Genomic DNA, 17,002 nt, shown 5'->3' on the forward strand with positions numbered 1-17,002 from the left:
CAGTGCTTTCCCAGCCCAGCTCACTTGATCCTCATGTGAACCAGGAGGGAGGCAGACAGGGGATTCTTGTCCTATTTTATAGACAGGGAAACTGAGACCCAGAAATGGAGAAGAACTTGCACAAGGTCTCAAGGCAGCTCAGGGGCAAGGCTGACTCCAGAGCCCTGACTCTTGATTCAGAAGCTGCTTACCCTCCCCTGTTGCCCCACTTTGGAGGAGGGGACTGAGTGGATTTCAGCAGGTGGCAAAAGGCAGAATGGGATAAAGTTTTACTAGAGGAAGTGGGTGGCAGGCAGTTGAAGGGGTAGGAAGCCCGCGAGGTTGGGGAAAATCATTCTGGACTTGAATGTCAGGTGAATGGCCCTTTCCCTGGAGGTAGACTGCAGCCTTGTGCCTATGAACCACAAAAACAGGCCCAGGGCAGTAAAGGGGTTAAGGGAATTGGAAGCAGAAACAGCAGCTGTGCAGAGAACAGAGCTGACTAAGGGTGGATGCTTGTTTTTGCCTACCTGGGATTGAAGTCCCTTCTTCTGGAGGTTATACCAAAGTCCTCTAGAATCTCCTTTGGCTTCCCAAGCCACCCCAAACAGGCATACACCCTAATTTCAAATGTATCCTGGTCTAGCTGACACAGCTCCAGGACAAGCAGTCACTGCCCTGTACCCAGGTAAGACCATCAGCCTGTCCCTTTTGGGAATGTGACTTGTGACACAACACAAATTTAGCCTCTCACAGTTCTGTAGGTGAGAAGTCTAACTCAGGTATCCCTGGGGTCAGCAGGACTGCATTCCTTTCTGGAGCCTCTAGCGGAAAATCCGTTTCCTTGTTCTTGTCCCTTGCTGCTGCTGTTTCTCCAATACCTGTACTGACTGAGCCAGCCAGGTGCCCCTCTCCTCTTCCACTTTTAAGGACCCTTGTGTCGTTGTGACATTGAGCCACCCAGGTCATTCAGGATCAACTCCCTGTGTTAAGGTCAGCCAATGAGCAACATTTCTTCCATCTGCAATGTGAATTCTCCTTTGCCACATAAGTTTACTTAGTCCATTTCCAGAGATTAGGATACAGACATCTTTGGGGGCCATTATTCAGGCTGCCATAGTCTCTAGCCCCAGTGCCTGCCACAGCCTGGAACCCTGCAGAGGCCGAACATCTTTCTTAAACCAGTTTCCCTCTCTGACTCCATCACGTTCCTGGGCCCCCAAACTCCAAAGATAGGAAGGATGCCCTGGCTCCTTTCTCCTCAGCCAGCCAAAGTCCAAGCTTGTCCCATTTTTCCTTCAAGAGGCCTGGTCTTTCTGTTCCCACTGCCTCCTTCCCAAGAGAGCTAATAAGGGAACTGAGGGCTGTGAAGTTGGTTGTACTGTGCTCTTATCCCTGTCCCTTAGATGCCTGGTTCCTCTCAGCCTCAGTTTCCCATCTATAAAATGGGGTATTAATATATATCCTGAGAGTGTTGTGGGGATTAAATGATATTGTGCCTATAACAAGCCCAGAATAATGGCACTTAGTAAATGAGAATATCCCTTCTCCTTGCCCATGCTCAATGTCTCCCCAATTTGGCTAATAATCCAATTTCCTTAGAAGTACTATTGACAGGGCAGATTTCCAGCTCTCTCCCCTTTGGAGGTTTCCACTCAGGGAGCTGCTATTAGGAGCAAAGTTAGGGTTAGGCTGTGGCTCAAGGAAGTTTGCATTGTTGATAAAACCACCACATGCTGGGCAGAGCGTGGTCCACTCAAGACTACCAGAACCTCTCCTGGAGTGTTAAAGTACTCTCCCTGCCTGCCTCTGGCCTCGCCCCTCCAAACACATTGCTGGATTGCCTTAGGCTTCAGTTACCCCATATGTAGAGAAGCTGGGCTGCCTTCTGTAAGGTTCTTTCAGCTTTGGCATTCTAGTGCTCTCCTCCAGTTAATGTCTACCTGATTCATCCAGTTAGCAAAGAACTTTGGGACTCGGTTGATAGGACCTGCAGGAAGGCCCGGGACAGCATGTTCTAACAATAAGATGCGTTTATTTGTTTCTTGTGGGGAACAGCAAGCCATTGAAATGCCCCAAGATTTTGTGTTCAAAGAAGTTTGTGTGACACTGCTTCCCATAGCCCCCACCTTGGAGTTCTAAAATGTGCGATTGCATATTAAAGGCTCCGAAAATGCCTGCAGAAGAGAAAGCTCTTTTACCCTATTCCTATGCTTCCCCAAAGCATGCAAGAGCACAGCTCTTTACCCCCACAATATGTATGGTTCAGTGTATTTTGGAGCAGCTTTGGGAAATGCCACAGGCTTCAATCCCCGACATTTTCCAGGTCAGCCTTTACATCTTGGAATCCAGACCTGGGCACTATTGCAGCACATGTTGGACAGTGCCAATGCCCAGGTCCGGAGCTGTTCTATCCCGCCATCAGATCAGTTAGGGAGGGGAATGAATCAGAAACAGACCCTCGGAAGCCAGGGGCCTGGAACAGAAATGGTCTTTTCATCAGCTTTTGTGGCTCGAAGTCCTCTCAGCACCGCCAGGGCAGGGACAGGGGTGGGGGAGGAAACTGACTCAACCGTCCTTAAGACCAAGAGCCTAGTCCTGGCCGTGCCTCCAACCGACCCTGGGCCCTTGGGCACATCACTTCCACCCTCTAGGTTTTTATTCTCATTTGCAAGACAGATAATAACATCACTCTGGTTATTCACATTTTGGAGTGCATATGGGGTTGTGGATAGGAAAGTACATGGTAAATTGTCATGCCTTTTGCCAGGACATTATACTGAGAGGTATCTTGATTAAGTCACTGAGGCAATGGGGTCTGACAGAGCCAGTTCAAGTCGTGCTTTATCACTTTGCTTCCCAGCTCTGTAGTAAATCTTTGGGTACTGAGCCTCAATTTCTTTGTCTGTAAAATGGGGATTAGTGTCCTTGTTTGCAGGGTTGCTGTGAAGATTGAAATGAAAAAGACTTGACTTCTGAGCTCCCTGGGAAGAGGAATCATGTTTTTCTTGTTCTCTACTACATTCTAGTCCCTGGCATAGACAAAGTGCTTCATGAAAGAAGTGGAAGAGTACTGAATTTAAGAGCTTAGAGAAATGCCAGCCTACAAAGTTTCTTTAGGCTCTCCTTCTTTCCTTTATGCTACTTGTTCATACCCCTTCTTCTTTTTATTTTTATTTTTTTTATTTTTTTAAAGATTTTATTTATTTATTTATTTGACAGAGAGAAATCACAAGCAGGCAGAGAGGCAGGCAGAGAGAGAGGAAGGGAAGCAGGCTCCCCGCTGAGCGGAGAACCCGATGTGGGGCTCGATCCCAGGACCCTGAGATCATGACCTGAGCCGAAGGCAGAGGCTTAACCCACTGAGCCACCCAGGCGCCCCCATACCCCTTCTTCTTTAACACTCTCCCCCTTCCTGTCCCAGGCTCACCTCACCCCCACCCCACCCCCAGCTTCCCAGGTTTGGCGGTCTCTCCCTTTCTCCAAGTTACAATTCCATAGAGTTGTAGCCAGGACACCAAAGCCAAGCCCCAGAAAGGGAAAGGGACTTGCCCAAGGTCACACAGCAAGGCATCTAGATATGAACTCAAATCTGAGTCTGAAGTCAAGCATGAGGGGAATCTCACAGAGAGAAAGAAGGGAGATGCCTCAGTTTCCACCTCCTCCACCATCTTGTCTCAAGTCTGTCCAGGCAGTTTAATGGTGGGATAACAACCCACACTGCCCCCAGCCAGTGGACCACGCGCCAGATGGACCCATTATGAATCTACATGATCCTTTGGCCACAGCACACCCAGGGCCTAAGGTTGCCTCTGAGCAGTGTACCTAGGCTGAACCTAGAAGGTTAAAAAGGGCCAAAATCGGGAGGCCTAGGTGGCTCAGTCAGTTAAGTGTCTGCCTTTGGCTCAGGTCATGATCTCAGAGTCCTGGGATTGAGTCCTACATCGGGCTCTCTGCTCAGCAGGAAGCCTGCTTCTCCTCTGCCTGCCACTCCCCTGCTTGTGCTTTCTCTCTCTCTGACCAATAAATAAAATCTTTAAAAAAAAAATAAATAAAATAGAAAAATAAAAAGGGACAAAATCAAGTTGTGCAGAAAGAGGATGGATGAACCCAGCTTGGAGGCCGTTCATACAGAAAGACCTAGGAGTTTTCAAAGATCCTCTGAAAGATAAGTAAATGTTAGCACAAGCATCTAACTTGGTGTCCAGCAGATAGCAGGTGCATAACCATTGTTTGTTAAAGTGTAATATGAGCCAACAAAGTGATAGAGCTACAGAGCAAAGCTAACACACCCTTAGGTCATATTAACAGAAAGACAGAGTCTACAGTGAAGAAGGTGACCCATATCTCACCATCTCCCATCCTATGTTCAATCCTGGGTTCTGAACAGAATAGTGTCTGGACAAACAGATAATCCAGGGGAAGTGTGGGGTATTAAGATCAAAGCCAAGAGAAGTGGCTGGAGGAACAGGAGCCTAGGGATAAGCACTGCGTGGACAGACTCGGTCACTGTCCCCCAGTATCTGCAGGGCATCCTGCAGGACAGAGGGACCACATGGGGCTGTGAGCTCCAGAGGCCAGGACCTTGGGATGTCACTAGGGCAGATGCCAGCTCAATATATAAGAACAATTTTCTAAAATTCTTTAGAGAATTGCTTTGGTTGGTCATGGGCACCCTGCCATGAAGGGTGGCAGAGGTTGGCCTAGATGTCCTTAGCTCAGAACCTACCAGTCTCTCAAATTATAACCTCCAAAGTACAGGAGGGACATATCAGTCCACCTATTTCTACTAAACTTTTAACTAAAAATAGCTAACAGTATATAGTTTAACCCTGATGTGCACCCTTGGCTATGTGTCAGATACTGACTGTCATGCCTACTAAGTGGGCATCCCAAGCCCAATGGGAAGCCCCACAATAGGTCTCCTGTGACCCTGTCTTTCATTTCTCTAGATTCAGCCTATTACCATATATTGCGATACCCTGGTGCCAGGCTGGGTGGATTTGAGGCTCAGACAATGCATTTTAACCAAATCAACTCCTACAGAGTAGAAAAATGGCTTCAAAGGGTCCCTACAAGGAAACCACAGATGGAGATAACTCTAATCCAGAAAGTGCAAGCAAGCAGCAGGAAAAGCGCAGCACAGACTGCTAGCTGCTCCTCGCTCAAGGCCTTTATCAACCACCTTACCATGTCGAAAACAACAATGAATGGGATCTCATACACATGGAGAGGTAATTTCAGTAAGCAATACACATGTGAATGTCCACAGCAGCTTTATTCATAATAGCCACAAAGTAGAAATAACCCAAGTGTCCATTCACTGATGAATGGATAAATAAAATGTGATACAATCATATAACACCATTCGGCCAGAAAGAGGGATGAAGTCCTGATGACATGCCACAGCATGGATAACAATACAATGTGTATTGCTTACTGAAATTACAATAGGAAAACTACTCGGAATGTGGACTTCCATCCACTATATTCATGATTAAATTCACACTGAGTGTATACTGGGCCTTTAAACATTAGCTAATCATTACAGTCCTTGTATATCATTTCCAAATCTATAAATATGTATCTGTTGGGGGTGCCTAAAGCTTTTTTCTTGGGAAGACTGTGCAATCTAGAAGTGTGACTGGGGCACCTGGGTGGCTCATTCATTGGGCATCAGACTCTTGATTTCGTCTCAGGTGGTGATCTCAGGGTAGTGGGATTGAGCCCTGCTTCAGGCTCTGTGCTGGGTGTGGAGTCTGCTTGGAATTCTGTCTCTCCCTTTCCTTCTGTCCCTGCCCATTTTCCTTCCCCCACCCCGGAAAAAAAAGAGGAAGAAAAAAAAAAAGGCATGGCAACCACTGCTTCAGATCCTTGGACCCAGCTAGACACTAGGGGATGTTGCTCTCTGGTGGGGTTTCAAGGTTGAATCAGATTTGTTTCAGATTTAGGAACTAAGAAGAACTAGAGGGGAGTGAGCCCCCTAGTAAAAATTGTTGAGCCCCTGCCCCACAACATTTGAAGATTAATGGGAGGAAACCAAAAACTCTTAAAAGGTTTTCCCCAGCTCTGACTCTCCAAGGTGGGTGCCTGTTTAAACAGCCAGAGCCGCTCCAGCCTCCCTTCTCATTCTGTCATCAAAGTTTCTCTCTTTTTCATCTTTTTCTCTTGTCTCTTTCTCCCCCTCTCCCCACAACACACATGCAATTTGGCAACAGTGAAAACCAGAAAGGAGGCATCCAGTTCTAGAGAAGGAGCTCTCTGGGTCTTGAACGTCGGACAGACCTGGATTGAGTTCCCACCACTACCCTCCACTAAATGGGATCACTGCACACCACATTCATTCTCAGAGCCTCAGAGCCCTCCCCTGGAAAAACAAGCATGCCTACAACTCAACCATAAAAGGACAATCTGATTTGAGAATCAAAAGATTTGAACAGACATTTCTCTAAAGAAATGGTCAGTAGTACCTGGAATAATGCTCGACATCTCTTTATTAAGAGAAATGCAAATCAAAAGCACAATGAGAGATGCGCCTGGCTGGCTCATTCGGAGGAGCATATGACTCTTGATGTCATCAGGGTCATGAGTTCGAGCCCTATGTTGAGCACAGATATTACTTAAATAATTAAAACTTTAAAAAGGCACAAAACAAAACCACAATGAGATACTGCTTCATACCCTCTAGGATGGCTATGATAAGAAATCCAGATAATAACCAGTGCTAACAAGGATGCGGAAAACTGGGAGCCTTCATGTATAGTTGGTGGGATTGCAGAATGGAACAGCCCCTTTGGGAAAGCTTAGTGACTTCTCTAAATGTCAAACATAAATTCACCATATGACCCCGCAAGTCCACTCTAGGTATACATCCAACGGAACTGAAGACCTATGTCCACTCAAAAACTCCTCTCACATGATTGTCCACGCAGCTTTATTCGTAATAGCCACAAAGCAGAAACAACTCAAGTGTCCATTCACTGATGAACGGATAAATAAAATGTGATACAATCATACAACACCACTTGGCCAGAAAGAGGGATGAAGCCATGATGACATGCCAAGGCATCGATAACCCTTGAAAACATGATGCTAAGTGGAGAAAGAAAAAAAAAAAAAAAAAAAGCCAGTCAGAAAGGAGCACCTGTTAAATGATTCCATTTATATAAAATATCCAGAATAAGCAAATCCACAGAGATGATCCACAACGTAGATTAGAGGTTGCCAGGGGAAGGAGGAAATGTGGGGTGACTGCTAAAGGGTCCAGGGTTTATTTGGGGGTGATAAAAATTCTAGATTCTCAATTAGTGGTGATGGGTGCACGACGCTGAATATACTAAAAACGCTGACTGGTACACTTGAATAGTGTGAATTTGATGGTATGTGAATGATATCTCAATAAAGTTGTTATGGAATGAAAAAGAGAATGAGGAACCCCGCCCCCGAACCCCCTCCAATCCAACGCGCACCCCCCTCGCCACCCCACCCCTCCCCCACACCCCGCGGCGGAGCGGGAGCTGGAGGGAGAGTGGCCTGAGGGGATTTCACAGCACAGGTTTAGAGGCGTTTTAGAGGCTGCACTAGCCCCAGCTCCACGGTTCCAGAGACAGCAGAGGGCCCATTGCTTACAGGTCCGCTTGGTTTGGACCCCACACAGAACACCGCATCCTTCCCTCACCACAACTCCCCCTGACACACTCCTGACTCAACTTTTCTGGCAGTTTCTAAACAAAGCAGCATAAAATAATAAGCACGGGGCTCTCATCTTTTGTCCCCCTTACCAAAAACAAAACAAAACAAACAAACAAACAAAAAAACGGATTGGCTGAAGGCCTGAAGGCCACCTCTGAGGAGACGGGCTGGGACGCCCCCTACCAGCCGAGAGACTCCCCAGAGGACGTTTGCCGCATTAGGGGGGCGGGGCCGAGGGGGGCGGGGCCGAGGGGCGGGGCTCCCTCCCAGGCCCCTCAGCCTGGGTGAGCCTCTGACAGGCAGCAGGGCTCCCTTCCCCCATGGCCCGGCTCTGCAAGTTCAGCGTTTTCTCCCCAGAGGTGCCCAAGGCAGAGGAGACGACTGGCTTCCTCTTCTTCTCGAGTCTATCAGGCCCAGCCCCGAGGGCCCAGGGCGCCTTCGGAAGGGATATCCAGAGCGCAGCTGCCTTCACGTGCTAGTCAAAGCACAGAAACTGGGATGTTTTGGGGGGAAACACCTTCGTCCTCCCAAGTGTTTGGTCCCGCAAGGGCAGAGTGGACGAAGCTTTCAGAGATCTAGTTTGACCCTTCATTTCACAAATGGAGAAACAGGCTCAGAGCCATCAAAGATTTTTCTGAACGTCCCGCAGCAAGCTGGCGACAGAAACAGGAGTTGGTCACACCTGCTATGGCCAGACAAGGGCTGGCCCAATCCTCAAAACAACCCAGGGAGGTGAATACTTGTCATCCTCCCCTGACACCTCCAGAGATGGAGACTGAGGTGCTCACCCAGCTAGGAAGGTGCAGAGCAAATCCAGGTCCACCTAGGAACCACGAAACGTCAGGCCGATGGAAGAGCCTGTTCTAAAAATTAACCCTTCTCCCCTCCCCTCACCCAGCACGTGTCCCGGTACCTGTGGTCTGGAGGCCGGTGTTGGCTGCCAGGAGAGCCGTGTGTGGACTGTGCGGATGTCAGACTGGGCAGGGGAAGAGGGCGGTGGGAGAGGCCAGGCCACACCCCCGTGACAGGGAGGGGGCGGGGCATGAGTTGCCCTGGGTCACGCTCGTTCACCCGGGTGGCATTCCTTCCTGCTGGTACTATCGGGGCCCCAGGCCTTCCTGTCTGATTTGAAAATGTCCTCATGACACCCCAGGCATAGCAGATGAGGCAGCTAAAGCCCTAGAACCACCCCACGAGCATGGCCATGACTGCTGAGTCAGGGGGCAGCGATGTGTGGGGTAGTTGCACCAGGCTTGGGTGAGCCAAACTCTCAGCAGGGAGGAGGTGGGTTGTGTCCCAGATCCCACCTCATTGGTGAGACTGACTCAGGTCCCAGCCGTGTGGGCCAACCCAGTGCTTTCCCCAGGGGTGAGGTTGGGCATGGAGCAGGACCCAAGGCCCAGTACTCAGAGGACTGAAGGATTCCTGTGAATGGGACTGGCAGTGCCCTCTCTAGTGAGGAAACTGGGCAAAGGCTAGAATATCCATTGCCTTGTGCAGACAGGAAAACACAGGCCCCAGGGGGGGTGAGGAGTGGGGACTGAACTACAGTGAGTCCAAGAATAACTCCAGCTCACCCTGCCTTTGCTTCTTACTCACTTATCAAACAACCTGAAAGCAGAATAGTAAACAAGTCCTATACTGCTTTGGGAAGCACCCAGGCAAGCTAGAGACAGGCCATGACAGGCCACATTAGGGCAAGGCCCAGAGAGCTGTGGGTTCCTGAGAGAGCTTCCTGGAAGAGGAGTCATTTGGATCCTAAGCTCAGGCCAAGATCTTAGAGTCATCCTTGACTCTCTGCTCTTTCATACTCTGTATATGACATATCTGGAAAACCCTGTTGGCCCCACCATCCATGTATCCCAAAGCCAATCTCTTCTCTCCACCTCCATGGCAACCACGCTGGTCCAGCCAACATGATCACTAGTCTGTCTACTCCTACCCTCAGCCCAGTAGCTGTCCTAATCGTGGCAATCAGAAGTATCAGGTTAAAATCCAAGTCAGCTCATGTCCCTCCTCCACTCAGCACCATTGCAGGACTCCCACCTCACTCAGGATAAAACTCAAGTTCTTACATAGCCCTCCACTATCTGGGACCCACCTCTTGCTCTCTCTGACCTTAGTTCCCATGACTTCCTCTCTCACTCTGCCCAGCTATACTGGAATGTGCCCCAAACACTCCAGTTAGAGTCTACCCTCAGGGCCTTTGCACTGGCTGGTCCCTCTGCCTAGAATGCTTTTTCCGCAGTAGCCATCTGGTTCCTTTCCTTACTTCTTCAGGTCTCTGCTCTAAAGTCACCAAGAGGCCTTCCCTGACCACCAGGTACAAGGTAGTAACTGCCAGCATCACCTTTCCCTGTCATCTCGCTTTATTGTTTGTCATCCGACATACTATATGTTTTTAGTAATACTCCTTATGTATTGTTTGTTCCAGGAGCTAGGCTGGTGTCTGACACATAGTAGGTGCTCAATAAAGTTTGTTGACTGAAGAAGTGACCTGAAAGGGAAGCTGAAGAAGAATTGCAAGGACATTCCAGACAGGGGGAATGTATGCAAAGGTTTAGGAGGAAGAGACACTGCTTGTTCTGAGGATCTGGAAATAGTACAGCAGAGAGTGGGGCCTGGAAGAGGGGAGAAGGGAAAGCAAGAGGCAGGGCCTTGGGAGCCAGAACAAGGAAGCCAGATGTTATCCTGAGAGCAACAGGGAGCCACACAAGGGGGACATGATGAAATCTACAATTTAGACAATTTGGTTGCCATGTTATGGATTAGGGAGGCTGTGAGGGGCAGGCATCCAGGTGAGCACAAGCCATGACAGGGGAGATAAGGACTAGGGACAGGGGCACTGCCCAGTCCCAAACAGTAGCCACAGGCCACATGTGGCTATGGAGTCCTCAAAATGTGGCTGGTCAGAGTTGAGATGTGCTGTAAGTGTAAAACACATCCAAGACATGCTATGAAAAACAAGAATATACAAGAGCTCAATAATATTTTTGATATTAGTTACCTGTTAAAAAGATACTATTTTGGATATACTGGGTTAAAGAAAATATGTGATTAAAATTAGTTCCACCGGCTTCTTTTTGCTATTTTAATTATTTTATTTTATTTTTTTAAAGATTTTGTTTATTTGACAGAGATCACAAGTAGGCAGAGAGGCAGGCAGAGACAGAGGAAGAAGCAGGCTCCCTGCCGAGCAGAGAGCCCAGTGCAGGACTTGATCCCAGGACCCTGGGATCATGACCCGAGCCAAAGGCAGAAGCTTTAACCCACTGAGCCACCCAGGCGCCCTCTTTTTGCTATTTTTAATGTAGTTACTTGAAAGCTAAAAATTTTTGTGGGTACATAGATCTCACAACATATTCCTGTGGACAGCCCTGATTTAGAAGGTAGAATAGGCAGGGTTTGGTTGATGGACTGGTAGGGTAAGGGAGACCCTCAGTCTAACTATACATCTCCTCTCCCTTCCAGCTGGTCCTGGCTGATGACACCATGTAATCCAGAGGCGAAAGAATGGGCTGCAGGGGAAGGCCAATAGAGTTAGTTTTCATCTCAACACAAGCACACACAAAATTCCTGTCTTTTCTGTAAGAACAATCCAGAAATGGCATAGGTTGAGAGAAGAGGCAATGAGTCCCCCGTCTCTGGAGATATGTAACAAGAAAGTTAAAGACTACTATTAAATATGGGAAAGGAAGTTGAACTGATTAGTTACTTTTAAAATGTGGACCAGCAGTATTAGCATAATGTGAAGACGCTTTAGAAATGCAAATTCTCTGGTCCAATCCCCGTCCTACTGAATGAGCAACTCTGTAGGTGAGACTCATAATTTGTATTTAACTACCCCCCAAAGGTGCTTCTGATGCTTGTTCAAGGATCACTGGCCTGAAGAATACTTCATATCATTTAAAGGTTTCAAGGACTGGCACATAGTAAGTGCTCAGAAAAACCCCGTTTCACCTTCTGTTTGCTTCCTGATCCCAGGTGAAGGTACTTCCCCTCTCCGAGTAAATGAAGAGTTTATTCCCTGCCTCACCTGTAGCACCAGGTTGTATGGACCTGACACAGGATGGAGGCACACAACCTCAGGGCATTTCCTATCTCTCCAACATGGCCAGATGACCAGGGCTGCGGCGGGGCTGCCAGAGGTGCTCAGGAAGCCCCCGCTCAGCTCCCTCCCGAGGTGACCTCACTGCCCTATGTGTGTGTATGGGGGGGTGGTGATTCATGAGACAACCTCCCACTGTCCTGTGGACACAGCTGACAGCCCCAGGGAAGCCAACTCAGCAGCTGAGCGTGGCATCCGGCTTCCCTGCATTCCAGAACTGCCTGCTGGGGGCCCACCTGACTCAGCAAGCACGTGCACTGTGCACTCCGGAGGCAACAGAAAGTTCAGCCTCAGTCTCCACATCCATCAAAATGGGGAGATGGCAGTCCCTATCCATGGTGACATGATTGGTATAAAGTGCTTGGAAGCATGCCTGCATACAGTCAGCCCACACTCTGCCTCTGCGTTCTTGTGATGAGGCCACTGGGATCCCTCAGTCAGATGGGAACTCCTCATGGACTTGTTAGGTCTGAGAGTTATGCCATGCAGGTGTAGAGGGGAAAGAGCGTCCTCCTACTATGCACACCCACGAGCCTGGTTCTCTACATGAACTTTTACTGAGTCACCAAACGGATATCTGTGAGGACAGGGCCTGTCTTAAGCACCTCGAAACATTTATTAAATGGATCCTCTAAATCAGGGGGCATTGGCCCCATTTCATGGATGAGAAAACTGAGAGTCAGAGCTGAAATGATTTGCTCCAGGTCACATAACTAACCGGAAACTGACTGGGTGGGTCAGGGTTTGAAACCCAGTTTCCCCGACTGCAAAGCTGGGATTTTTTCCACTCCTCTGTGCAGAAACCCCAACCTAAACGTCGGGTTTAGAAACCCCTATATATGTCACTGAAATCCATGTTTGAAGAGTCAGCCTCTGGCGGAGACTCGAATCTTTGCAACTCCATAGTCTGAGAACCAACAGCTGCAGCTGATGCTATATGAACTGGAATTTAAAATATTCCTAAATCCAGATTAAGCATGACTCATGCTGGCCTCTGGGCCTCAGTTGTTCTGCCTATAAAATGGGCAGGATGAAAACCAGCCTTAGCTGAAGGCAGAGTTTGAACCTGGTGACCCTGACAGTGCTTCTAACTCTCAGATGCCAGGGTCTCTATGTCTACTTTAAAGAACGAGGACCAAAGTTACATTTTAAAAATTCATAAAGAGACGGGGCACCTGGGTGGCTCAGTGGGTTAAGCCTCTGTCTTTGGCTCAGGTCATGATCTCAGGGTCCTGGGATCAAGCCCCACATCAGGCTCTCTGCTCAGCAGGGAGCCTGCTTCCCCCTCTCTCTCTCTGCCTGCCTCTGCCTACTTGTGATCTCTCTCTCTGTCAAATAAATAAATAAAATCTTTTAAAAACATGAATAAAAATTCATAAAGAGGGATGCTTGGGTGGATAAGTCAGTTAAACAGCTGACTTCAGTTCAGATCATGATCTCCGAGTCCTGGGACTTGAGCCCCCTCTTCAGGCTTCCTGCTCAGTGGGGAGCCTGCTTCTCCTCTCATTCTGCCCCTTCCCACCACTCATTCTCTCTCTCTCTTTCTCAAATAAATAAATTAATTAAATATTAAACATTAAACCAAAAAACTACCTCTGACCATTTTTTCTTTAATGAAACTTTTTATAATGTATTTGAAATAATTATTTATTTGAGATAATCAAATGCAGTTTTAAGAAATAATACAGAGATCCCATATTAAGGGATTAAGTTTTAAAGCAGTTTTAAGAAATAATACAGAGATCGTATTAAGATCCCATTTAAAGGAAGCCCTTTATCTAGCTTCCTCCAATGGGAACATCTTGAAAAACTACAGGACAGTTTCACAAAGAGGGATATTAACATTGATACAGTTAAAATACAGAACATTTCCATCACTACCTGGATCCCTCAAGCTGCCTTTTGAGAGCCACACCCATAGTAACCCATAGTTACTCTTCTTCTCACTTTTCCCCTTCCTGATCCTTGGCAACCACTTATCTCTTCTCCATTTCTATAATTTCATCATTTCAAGAATGTTATATAAAGGAACCATATAGTTTGTGACCTTTGGGGATTAGCTTCTTTCATTCTGCTTACTTCTCTGTTAAATTCGTTCCCGTTGTTGTTTCTATCAATAGCTTGTTCCTCTACATTGCTGAGCCCTGTTCCATGGTGTGGATCTGTTATAGATCATTAGCCATTCACCTACTGAAGGACACTTGGTTGTTTCCAGTTCTATTATGAATAAAGCTGTTACGAACATTTATATATGGCTTTTACATGGAAATAAATTTTCACCCTTCTGGGAATAAACGCCCATGAATGCAATTATCAAGTTATATGGTAATTACCTGTTTAGTATATTAAGAAAGTGTCATAATCTTTTTTAGAGTGGCTGTACCATTTTCCATTCCCACCAGCCATGTACAAGTGATCCAGTTTCTCCAGATCCTTGCCAGCATTTGACGCTGCTGCCATGTTTTATCTGAATCCTTCTGATGGGTCTCATTGTGCATTTCCCCAGTGGCTCATGGTGTTGGACATCTTTCCATGTGCTTATTTGCCATCTGTGTACATCCTCTTTGGTGAAATGTCTACTCATGTCTTTTGCCCATTTTCTACTTGAGATGTTTATATTTTTACTGTTGCGTTGTTAGATATGTGGTTTGCCAATATTTTCTCCCAGTCCATGGGCCACCCCTCAAAGTGCCAGTTATTTTCTCTTCCAGTTCTCAGGATCTGGCTGAACAAGGATGCAAACTGAGCAAGCATTCATCTTTTTTTTTCTTTTTTTTAAGATTTTACTTATTCATTGGGAGAGAAAGCGTGCACATGGGAGAGCAGTGGGAGGGGGAGGGGCAGAGGGAAAGGCAGACTCCCTGCTGTCTGGGCTTGATTCCAGGACTCTGGGATCATGACCTGAGCCAAAGGCAGACGCTTAACCAACTGAGCCACCCAGGTGCCCCTAACCAAGCATTCTTGAATACATTTTACTGAAGAGGAAACCGAGGTCCAGAGATTAAACAGACCTCACCACTGATGTGTAGAAAGTTTGGGGGCAGAGGTGGGACTAGAACCCAGAACTCCTGACCCTCAGCTCAGTGATCACACCACTTTGCAGAAAAAAGAGACACTCCTCTTTCCTCCACTGTCACCTGAGGTGCTCAAAGAACAGTCTAGAGCTGCTGCCCCTGCTGAGGCTGTCCGTCAAAGAAGAGGGATGTCTGCGTCTGAAGATGGGCCCTTTCCCAAAAGGATCCTGTGTTCAGAAAATGTGAACCTTCCTCCAGGTGAGGGAAAGGTCTGACCCTGGAGCAGATATAACACAAGAAGCTTCATGGGAGAAGCTAAAACCCTGAGGGGTTGAGTAACTTGCCCCAGGCCACGAAGTGATGAAATGATGAGATCTGGGGTTGAACCACCGTTACCAAACTCCTGACAGCCCCCTCCTTCAGTTCTGAGTCTGGCTTTATATAGGAAAGGAAGAGAGAAAGCAGGTGTATTCAATGGCTCCGGTAGGAATAAACATTCAGCCCGCAGGAAAGAAAGGAAAAAAGCAGCACTCCTTGGAGAAAAGTGAACAGTGACAATCAGGGACAGGGTGGGGGAGTCCTCTGTCCTGGGGAGCTGTGGTGCCATTAGAAGAAAGGGGGAGAAGTGAGTTGGGAACTTGGGTCCTATGGCTGAGTATGGGCCCTGGGGTCCTTAGGGTTTGTTTTTCCTGAAGGTCAGAGAATCAGGGGAAAGAGAAATGAATCAAGTTCCCCATCAGATGGGGGGGGGGGGCTCAAATCCCAGGCTCCAGGAGCTGGGGCCCCACAGTTCTGGCCAAATAGCAACGCCCTTCATTTGCAAAGCAGAAAGAACACAGGCAAAACTCCGAACCCTGCAGCTCTGGTGGGGGGGTCGAGGGGAGCAGAAAGTGACCTCCAGGGAAACAGGACAGCGAGGGCTGACCCTGCCCAAGACTGCTGGATTCAGTACTGGGTTAGGGAGGAACCTGGTCTCATCTTGAGGGCCTACTTGTGTCCAGCACCCAGCTGCAGCTTTGAAGAAGGGATGTGATGCATTTCCTATTGCCGTGTGCCTTGCAGCTGGTCCAGGAGGCAAAACTGTGGAAATGTCATAGTTACAGAATCCAGAGCCAAATGGAACCCCAAGGGTCATTACTGTCCTCCAGCCAGAGGCTACTGGAGCCGCCTGTGGTTAAACAAGGTGGGTTTGCTACTCATTGAGGTGAGGGAGAACACACCTGTGGGGACCATGGGGGGGGGTCTTTTTTTTTTTTTTAAGATTTTATTTATCTATTTGGGAAAGAAAGAGAGCAAGTGTATACAGGGTAGGAGGAGGGGGAGAAGAGGGGGAGAAGGAGAGGAGGGGAGGGGGTGAAAGAGAAGCAGACACACCGCTGAGTAAGGAACCCAACATGGGGCTCCCTCCCAGGACTTCCAAATCATGACCTGAGCCGAGGCAGATGCGCTTAAGGGACTGAGCACTCCCAGGTGCCCCCATGGGTTGTCTTGATAGAGGATACTAGTAAGAGCCTATTACAGGATTGCTGCTTTGGCCAGATGGTTTTGGGGAGGGCCTGAGGTAGCAGGGGCTCACTAGATTGGATGCTGCCAGAAAGGAGGGGCTAGCCTATGATGAGAGATCTCGATAAATCTCATCTACAGGGAGGGGAGCTATGATCCATAAAGTTGTAGCACTCCCAGTGATTTTAGCCAAGAGAGGGTTGCTAGGTATTTAGTGGGTGGCACAGGGACCTTGTTTTGTCTGGGCTGAAGCACAGTTGTGAAGTGGCCTTGCTTTGTCTCTATCACGGTCCCAGAGGGACCTTATCTGAAGTTGGTGTTTCATGAAACTGCTTATGTCTTGGCAGAGAATAGCACAGCCCAACTGTGAGCACATGGCCAGCTTCCAGATGACAGTGGCTGTTCGGCTGTTCTTTCTCCTTCCTTCCTCTCTCCCTCCTTCCCTCCTTCCCTCCCTCCTTCCTCTGTCTCTCTCTTTCTTTCTTAGGGCTTTTGAAGCTTTAAGTCAGCAGTACAGGATAAAAATTGAGGACAGTGTCCTTGATATAAAACAGATCTGTTATTTACTAACTCTGTGACTTGAGGGAAGAGCCTCAGTTTCCTTATTTGTAGAATGGGGATGATAATATGCTTCTCTAAGAATCCAGTTGCAAATAGACATCTTGGACACAATCTGGGAAGTCTGAATGTGGATTAACTATTAGAT

At 47.8% G+C, this 17,002-nt stretch overlaps 1 protein-coding gene across 9 annotated transcripts in view; it reads right to left on the bottom strand.

Moving 5' to 3' along the window:
- Positions 1-17,002, bottom strand: part of TMEM40 (transmembrane protein 40) — a 58,330-nt gene that overhangs the window by 23,720 nt on the left and 17,608 nt on the right. For 3 of the 9 annotated variants that reach the window (XM_045990820.1, XM_045990815.1, XM_045990811.1), the window contains exon 1: positions 8,585-8,633. The exons of 5 other annotated variants lie outside the window; for them this stretch is intronic. The gene's annotated coding sequence lies outside the window, so the exon portion shown is untranslated. Of the gene's footprint in view, positions 1-8,584; positions 8,636-17,002 lie in introns of those variants that run through there. One more of the 9 variants, XM_045990816.1, reaches the window with a different exon arrangement.

The sequence above is a fragment of the Meles meles genome, chromosome 20 (genome assembly GCF_922984935.1).
Source record: "Meles meles chromosome 20, mMelMel3.1 paternal haplotype, whole genome shotgun sequence".
NCBI classification, from domain to species: domain Eukaryota; kingdom Metazoa; phylum Chordata; class Mammalia; order Carnivora; family Mustelidae; genus Meles; species Meles meles.